Source organism: Symphodus melops, assembly GCF_947650265.1.
Source record: "Symphodus melops genome assembly, chromosome: 2".
NCBI lineage: Eukaryota > Metazoa > Chordata > Actinopteri > Labriformes > Labridae > Symphodus > Symphodus melops.
Genome location: NC_136692.1, coordinates 27,950,471 through 27,960,307, shown reverse-complemented (window position 1 = coordinate 27,960,307; position 9,837 = coordinate 27,950,471).

Genomic DNA, 9,837 nt, shown 5'->3' with positions numbered 1-9,837 from the left:
GTAAATTTGAATCCTGTATTCATGTGTAAAAGGCTGCGTTTGAGATTTATAGTTTGACTGTGTTAAAAATGTAAAGAGGCGTGTTGTAACATTTAAAACAGTATTCATTGATGAGAGTGGAGACACAGGAGTAGAGTGTCATGATTTTCACCTGGATACTCTGCTCCATTTATCGTTCCCATTTTGGGCTCTGAAGATTGTTTGGTTGAATTTGTCGTTCTATATTCTCTCCTCACTCCCAGCAGTCAAACAGGCTGCTGTGTGTGTGTGTGTGTGTGTGTGTGTCTGTGTGTCTGTGTGTCTGTGTGTCTGTGTGTCTGTGTGTGTGTGTCTAAAGATGGCTCCAACAAGGAATAGGGGACAAGTGTTGCCCAAAGGTCACTCTGATAGTAGGAGTTTGTGTGGGTGCATATGGGTGTGTGTGTGTTTTCCCTACAGCAGTGTTTAGGGTGACCTCCATGACAGCTTTACTTCCTGACACACAGACTGCCAAACACACACACACACACACACACACACACACACACACACACACACACACACCCTTTAGGCTGTTGCCGGTTCCATGTGATACGATCATTGCGAGAAAGCAAACCTGAGTTAAACGGTGAGCTATCATGCAGTGGCAGCATTATCTGAGATCTCGTTAGAACAAGTTGTGTTTCTGAACTTTCCAAAGATGGAGAGAAGCTGTGAAATTGTCCTGAACAGGGTTTTAACCCCCCATTCAGCCTCCGAAGCGTAACTAACAGGGTGACAAAGACTCAACCTGAGAGAGAGCTGCACCATCTCATGTCTGTTAAATGATCCTCAGTCCTCGCTCCACATTAGATCAGTTCTGGACCTGCCGTCTGAGGGATCTTTTAAAACCCTTCAAGCTGCTCGGAGGAGGGAAGATGAAGATGAGAGGAGGGAAGACCTGAGGAGCTATGAGTGAGGACCTCATTCACTGATATCTTTGTCGAAATGTTTTAAGTGTATAGGCAATATCACCTCATGACATGACATGTGTACCAGCCAATCACCAAGAGTAAGTGAATTCATGAATTCACAGTGAAACTTCTCTGGGATTATAAATGTTAGAGGGATTCTTGACTCTTCTCTTGTAAAGTTTTTTTTTGTTTTTGACTTGATGTTTTGGATGTCTTGACTGAAGCTCTTTGAATCGCCTTGTGGCTGAAAGTTGACGTTGCTTTATGAATTTATTTGCCTTAAATCGAACAAACACAAACGATCCAACAGTTTAACTTCTGCTGCTTCAGGAGGAGAAAGTCCCCTCGACTTTTGGTCTGAATGCACCATCAGTCAGTGTGCTGTAGAAATTTGTAAAATATCATCAACAAGGTGGTTTATATTGAGCCAGCTAATGTACACAAATGCAACACCTTGATCTTCTCTCGGTGTTGTTGATACACCATGAATATAAGCTGGTTATAAATTAAATCAGTGCCAATGATTTGCGACACTCTGTCAAGAGATATGGAGAATACAAAAAGCTGGTGACGTGTTTTCAGCCTCTGGCTGGAGCTGATGCATGTTTTTTTCCTGCTGTTTGACTTTTATCTTCTTCTCTCTTAATTGCATTCAGGAAAATTAAATCTTCTTTTAGTGTTCTGTAGGAACCCCTCGTTTATACGCACCGCACTTCTACCTGTGGGCACACAAAGAATTAAAGCCACTGCGCCCAGTTTCCACACACAAGTGTAACAATCCATCATGTGTATGTATTCTGCTAAGAGTGTTTCCACAGTGATTAAGTCAAGGCTACAGTACCGTCTGCTCTTATCCTCAACAATGGAGTGAAGCAGAGGGGGGTGTTTGCACAAGGAGCTGCTATGTGTCAGGCATCCATCCGTTCATACACACACCTGTTCGGACCTTTGATTTTGTCCCTGGACTCTAGCCTGCCCATCTTTTCTTTTCACCTCACCTCTGCAGGATTTAAAGCATTTGACTCCACAGCAATTTCCTGAAAATGATTTCTTTTTCACTCAATTTATCTATTTTGTTTACGGTGAGAAGGCCGACTCAGAGGTCAGAACAAACACCAAGCTGTGGGAGGGGCTACTGCCCTTTGTGATGTCATGAAGGGAAAATAATGTTCTGAAAAGTGAAGCAGGGAACAGAGGGAGAGGATGGACTTTTTACATAATGGGGGAAGGGGGGAGGTATTTAGCATATGCTTCAAATTTGCTCAGTTGGATGAAAAAAAAGTACAGATTTCAGACATTCGTTCAATTCTATAAAAACCATCATATCTCCTTCCACAGTCCAGTGATCTCAAACATTTATAAAAGAGCATATGGATATGTTCGATGCGTTTGAGATGAAAACCTTTGTTGTGACTGACAGCAGGTGAAGGTTAATTGATCTTTGCTAATTAAGAGGAGTCCTGAACTGGCTCTTTAATCCCCATTAGCTTCCCTTCATTGTTCAATGAAGCACAGTGATTTTAATTAACAATTAAATTATTGATGAAGCACCCGATCATGCTCTGTTAATTCACTTAATAATGGAAAAAAAAACAACAGCAAACTGATTGTTTCATACTATCAATCTCTCTTGTGTTTTTCCCCTCAGCCTCCTCTGTCCCGTCCTCAGAGCTGATAAACTGAACAAAGTGCTTCCCAAAACACAATTTAATGTTTCTAATGTATATTTAAAATCTAATTACAAAGAAACACTTTGACTGTGCTCCTTGTGGTCTTATTTTCTTGTCATTTTCATGCTCTTTCTCGGTCACGTTGTTCTCTTTGTCCCATCTGTCCTTGTATCTCTCCAGCCTCCTTCACCGTCTCCCCTCATCCTACTCCATGCTTCTTATTTGTATCACCATTAGTCTTTTATCTGTCGAGCCACTTTCTCTGCTTCTGTGCATTTCTTCCATCATCCTTCATTTCGTTTCTCTGCTCACATCATCACTCATATCTCAAAATGCAAACACCAAATGTAACCGTCGTCATGATGACTGTTTTTTTGTCCCCATCTGCACTGCAGCTGTGTTTGATTCTGTGATTGTAGAATTAGACAACAAACATGCAAATGTGTTACTTGCCTGACGGCCAAGTTGTGGCTGTCACATTTCCCACGTTGGCTGTCAGTCAGGCTTCGGCACTGTCATCAAACTTTGCTGCACAAATGTCTGTCTGATGCCTCACTGTGCTCCGTTTGTTGTGAGCTCACATGTTTTTGGAAAGAATCAACTGGATTCGTACATTTGGTAACAACTGATATGTGACTGAACATATGTTCGACGTGTTAGCCAGAGAAATGTGTTTCTGAAACCTCATGTAAATTCAACAGAAGTAATCTCAGTGCTAACTTTGTTGAGTGGAGAGGAAGTCTAACCGCCATTTTCCACATCGTGAATGCATGCTGTGATCCGTCAGTGCCACGGTCTTGTCCCACTTGGTGTCCTGCCCCATTTGGTCCGTTTCTGGAGCGTGAGCACAGTGGAGCAAAGCCGTGAGCCGCTGTGCACACATCACAGGAGAACGACAAGATCACAGGGAATAAAGGGAAAAATGTGCAAACAACATGTTGCTTTGTCTTTCTGAGGAGGGTTTGTTGTCCGTATGGTGCCTGGTAATGTTTATTGTGACTAAAAATATGGACAGGAGTCTGTACATTGTGTGTTACTTTAAAATTGAATGGACGCTCACTGCGTCTGCTTGTCTGATCTCTGTGCGGGTCGAGATGCTCTGTTTAGTTTGATGCATTTCTGCAGCAGGCTCCATTGAATATAGACTGGCATATTTGAAACATAGCAGAGCGGAGTGACGCTGCTGATAGCTCCAGAGGCGGAGCCCGGAGCTTGCTCTGGAAACAGGAGCATTGACTTGAAAGGCAGCAGTGCAGTAATGCGTGCCGCTCGGACTGGCCTGTTTAGTGGAGAGATTGGTTTCATTTTAACATCTTCACACGTTGCGCTGGAAGAAACGTCATGGTTAACTTCTGAAAATGACTGACTCAAAACGAACTTCTCGTTGTTGATGAGGACTTTTATTTAAAAGCCAAAGTATACGCAGAGGTCTCTTCCTCAACAAACACATCTGGGGAGTGAAACAGGTCAAAACAAACAAAAAGTGCTCAAACATAGTTTCTCCAGCATTAACCAGAAGAGGCTGTGAGCTGGTGAGAGTTTAATTCATAAGCCTGAGGTGTGATATTAGGATCCAAATACATTTTCAAATGTCTTTTTCCCAAAGCTGAATTAAATACAGAGGTCTCCTCCTCTCCATACAGACCTGTGGGGAATCAATCAAAAAAAGTGTAATATAAAACGAAGCAATTCCCCCCAACAATGAACGTCTCTCTGCAGCTCTCAAACAGCAGACTCCGAGCCGAGCTGCTTCTAACTTCAGCCCAGACTTTTTCTCTAAATGCTAACGAGCCTGACGTCCGGTGACAGGTGTTCTTTGGTGATGTGACAAAGGTTAAACGATGCAGACGTCACTGGACGGACTCGAAAGTAATTGACTGGAAATATTTGAAAGGCTGGCAGACAGACGGCACTTATGGAACTCCCTGATAAATGGAGGTCTGAAGTTTGATGTTCGCTAAAGCAGGAGTTTTTGTGTTTGAATATTTGAAGCTTTTCCCATAAGTTGAACATCCACTTATAGGAAAATGAAGTGCTTGGTATAGCCCATAAAACTCTAAAGACCAGTCATAGGCATGAGCTGGCGCTGTCACTGTTGGACTGTTCATTTCGTGTCCTGTTGACCAGCCTGTGGAGAAGAATGGAGAGTGAAATGCTCCACTTGCAGCTTGAATGGTACAGGCAGGGCTCAGACAGCTGTTGTGTCCAGGCTGTGACTAAAGAGGCTCCACAGATTGTGAACAGATTGCACCAGATCCATTGATTAGGAAAACTGAGAATGAATCTTAAACAACAGCTTCTCCTTCAAAGCTGAGGAGCTCCTCAATGTGATTCACTGAATCCTGAACTTCTCTGTCGAAGAGTCAGGGTAAGACAGTGAGTACTTCACCAGTCAATGAGTCACAGCAAACAAACAGCTGCTGAGGGCCGCAATGCAAAAGTTGATTTCTTTCTTTCTTTTGTTTTCATCTGTACACGTTAGTAAGGGTCAGGCACACGAACAACATGTCAAAACATGCAGCAGGAAAGTGTGCTGATTGATTAGCATCACTGCACACAGTGTTTTCTCTGTCGCCATCAATCGTTGTATCACACACACCATTTAACCCTGCTAGCTTAACTAAGTATTTATTTTACCATTGACAGTTTTGGCATAAAGAGCTTGAAAGCAGCAGGTTTTTTTCCAACCTCTGTCCATGTGGTCCATGTCAGGTGAGACAGAGAAAAGTTTCTGTAGCAAACTGTTTGGGTCAACACTTTTTACATCTGATCTGCTTTTTTTTCACTCACCAGCACTACGTTAACACAACCTGCACTACGTGTTGGTGTGACACACGAACACAGGCTTACAGGCAAAGTTAATTAAATCTGTTTGTATCATTGTATATCTAACAACACATTAAATTAAAGATTGAATGCTCACCAAACTGTGCTACAGAGAAAACAGTCTAGCGCATGAATTTCAAAGAGTAATGGAGCACCAATTCAGCGTTACATTGGTCCCTTTTTCAGGCAAATTATCCTCATTGCAAAACATGAATAGTTCTAAAACATCCAAGCCGACAGCCTCTTACGTCCATCCATCCATCCATTTTCTGCCGCTTATCCGGGGCCGGGTCGCGGGGGCAGCAGTCTAAGCAGAGACACCCAGACTTCCCTCACCCCAGACACCTCCTCCAGCTCTTCCGGTGGGACCCCAAGGCGTTCCCAAGCCAGCCGAGAGACATAGTCTCTCCAGCGTGTCCTGGGTCTACCCCGAGGCCTCCTCCCGGAGGGACATGCCCGGAACACCTCCCTAGGGAGGCGTCCAGGGGGCATCCGGACCAGATGCCCGAACCACCTCAACTGACTCCTCTCGATGTGGAGGAGTAACGGCTCTACTCCGAGCTCCTCCCTGGTGACCGAGCTCCTCACCCTATCTCTAAGGGTGCGCCCAGCCACCCTACGGAGGAAGCCCATTTCAGCCGCTTGTATCCGAGATCTCGTTCTTTCGGTCATGACCCAAAGCTCATGACCATAGGTGAGGGTAGGAACGAAGATCGACCGGTAAATCGAGAGCTTCGCCTTTCGGCTTAGCTCCTTCTTCACCACGACGGACCGATACAGCGACCGCATGACTGCAGACGCCGCACCGATCCGTCTGTCGATCTCGCGCTCCATCTTCCCCCCACTCGTGAACAAGACCCCGAGATACTTAAACTCCTCCACCTGGGGCAAGGACTCCCCACCGACCCGAAGAGGGCAAACCACCTTTTTCCAGCCTCTTACAATTAGAGTAAACATTTTACAATCTGCGGCGAGTTGGTGAAAACTGCACCGTAGTATTTTTAAAGACGTCCCTCGCTCACGTTCCAGTGATCATGACAACAATTCCCCCTCTTTCTGACCTGATGAATAAAGTCTGTAAATCTAAAGTTGATGTCACTAGTATTATAAAGTCAGGGGTTAAACTCATCACATGAGGAGATGGTCGGCGTCGATATGCAGGTGCAAGTTATGGAGCTCAAAGGGATATGGTTAAAAGAGAGACAGGCGGTTAAAAAAGGAATGCAAATGGATGTCACTGTACACATAATGTGTTCTCAGGAGCCCTGAACATAATGTTCGAGTGATTAACGGAAACAGCAGCATAAAGCTCTACTGTGTTAGCTGTCAGACAAACGCCTCCTCCATTCTCCAGCTCAAACAGCAGCTCAAAAAGAAAGTACAAAACTTGATTCAGAACACACACAGACACTCAGTCAGTAAAATAAACATACAGAGACCAACATGCACTCATCTTCTTCCTTTGAGCAGATTGATGTCGTGCTCACTTCTCTGGTTTGAAGTTTTTCTTGTCCATGATTTCCAAAGCTGAAGATCAAGCTCTAACTTTGATCTTCCACTTCGATGGACAGCTCACCAGCTGCAATGTGTCCAAACTAACATGAAATGTTGGAGGATGTGTTTCGAAGTGTTTTTTGTTTTCGTGCTCACTTTTGGTCCACTGGAAGAGCACCCTGGAGGACACTGTATCACGTTTTGTCCAGTGTCGGGCACACTGTACATGTCCACTGTGAGGGCACTTTGGAAGGACACTCCATGTTCTATCTTCCTCAGGGACATCCAAGAGGGCAAACTTTGAGACCCAACAGAGATGTCAGGTCATAACAGTGTGCCTGCACAAGCCTGGAGGATGACCTTTGACTGACGGTTTTTTGATCAATATCCATTTTAACAGCAGCTTAAATTCCAAACTCTCACAACAACATTTTGTTACTTACAAAAGTGTCAGACTGCTATGTAGCTGCTGGGTTGTCCAAAAACAACAGAAATACACACAGAAATACACACAGGAAAACGCAGAGCACGCATAGGGATTAAACCTTTATCCCAGTGCAAACTGAAAACTGATAACTGAGCTTAAAGGGCAGAAATCTTCTCCCAGTGACTGCACCTTCTCTCAGGTTACATTGGACTCTGATAATATTGGGTTCATCTACATTTGTTGTTTAAGATTTCAACCAATAAACATTTCATGGACAGCAATCCACACGTGACCCTCTGTTGATGCATGATGGTACTTTTTCATTCCACGTTCGGATTCAATCATTAACATGAATAGCATGCACCATCCTGGCCTCATGGTGACTGCGTAGTTATACGATACATCACCTTTTTTGTACAGCCTTCCACCTGGTGCTGCAGGTGATCCAAAGAGGTGGAGACCCCCGAAGAAGTGAATGAAATGTGTGCTTGTTCACATTATGCAGGAAAAAGAAAAGAGGGAGGAATCAGGGCAGAGAACAGCAAAGGAGAATAGAAGAGAATCAAAAGAACCTTTTTATTATTTTTTTAATTGACGCTTTCTGATCCCTTCTTTTGTCTTTAAGATTCTAATTAGGGCTTCTACATGTAAAGAGTGGCATGTTATTAATGCAGAAATGGATATCTTCAGGTTATGACAAAATCCTTGATTAACCCTGCAGGCTTTATTTAACCCTGCAGGACGTGCTCGGCCTGATTTGTGTGTTCTGCTGTCATTATAAGAAAAAGAGTAAACGATGAAAGGCTGAGTTGATGGAGGAATAAAAAAGGGCTGAATGAAATAGAAAAAGAGATGAAACCAAGAAGTGCAGACAGCAAAGTGCATCAGGACACAGCTGCACAAAGAAACCCTGCACATTGATAACACACACACACACACACACACACACACACACACACAGGTCCAGAAGGTAGGGGATTTAGGGCTCAGTGTCTCTGATTAAGTTGAAGGCTTATAAATCTGTGTGACCACTGCTGCCTGTCTTTACTTCTCTCTCTCTGAGCCGTGTTCAGACTCTCTTTATGACTTCTTTAAACTCACTCTCTTCTCCTACAAGAGGATTTGTTTGACTCTTATGTCTGCATCTGAATATATAATATTAAATATTGAACATGAAATTCACCGATATCATTGTTATTTAATCAGTCTCGTCTCTCGTCTTCTTGTGTCTAAAAACCTTCAACAGCGATGCGTTAACTTCCCCTCTGAACAAACACAGCTCCCTATACTGACATCAGCTGGTGAATCTGTGTGTAAATAAAAGATGCACATGTGACTCAAAGAACTGCTGACAGACTGTCGACTTATCCTATCAGCTTACTATCCCATCAGAGGATCAAATCGAGCTGAATTTGTAAGTCAGCATAAAGAGGAGCAAAAAAGAAGGCTGCCATTTCTCATGTATACGGTGGCCTGTAAAGCCACATTTTGAACATGCATTTTCTTCGTCATTAGAAGTAACAGAAGAATATGTCATTTTGCAAAATTTACTGAAGACAATAAGAATATAGGTATGTAATGATTAGGGTTTAATACATCGTGAATGGCAGTGTGAGATAAATCTGAGTGTGCCTGAGCAGGAGCAGAGCAGTGAGATTTTCTTGGAGCTTGAAACTGTTTTGAAAAGCTGCGTTTGTGTTCTCTCAACCAAAGACAAACTCTGCTTTCAGACAGAGGAGGAGGTGAATTCGGTGTTAAATATTTGCATGAATTTTAGCCTGGAAATCACCAGACCATTTCAGAAATGCAAATCAGTCTGAGACCTTTCAGTTCATTTCTAACTTAGAGTGAAGCAACAAAAAAAAAAACCTTTTTCTGGACGCCTAAACCAATTAGAGCAACCGAATGGGTGAGGTAGAGATAGGCTGCACGGCCAGATAACTGCTCCAATATCCAGTTCATGCCGCTTTTACTTCAACAACATTAAGTAACCAACCCAGACGATGCAAAGCTTGTTGAATTCTAATGAAGTAGAGGACCTAGTTCTTCCTTCCCAGCAGCAGCCATCTTGGTTTGTTGTGATTGAGCCTCTGGAGACACTCGGTGCGTTCAGTGCGGTCGTCCAGGTACCGTGCTGTATCAGCGCTCAGTGTGCGTGAAGGCGAGGGTGTCCGTCATTGAAATGATCCCGACCCGAAAAATTAGAACCCCCCCCCCCCCCCACACACACACACACACACACACACACACACACACACACACACACGCTGCCTTGTGTGAGTACTTCTTTGTCTCATATAATCAAACGTATCCAACTGTTGCTGTGTGAGTGATGGAGACTGAAAAGAATCTCAAATAATCAGTGAGGGGAGAACCTGCGGCAGATTTGTATGAGAATATGAACGTTTCTCGGCTTCACTCCCTCTCTTGTGTTTCTGTTTACATATTTTAAATACCAGATGGCAGGACTACATTTCACGCATTAACA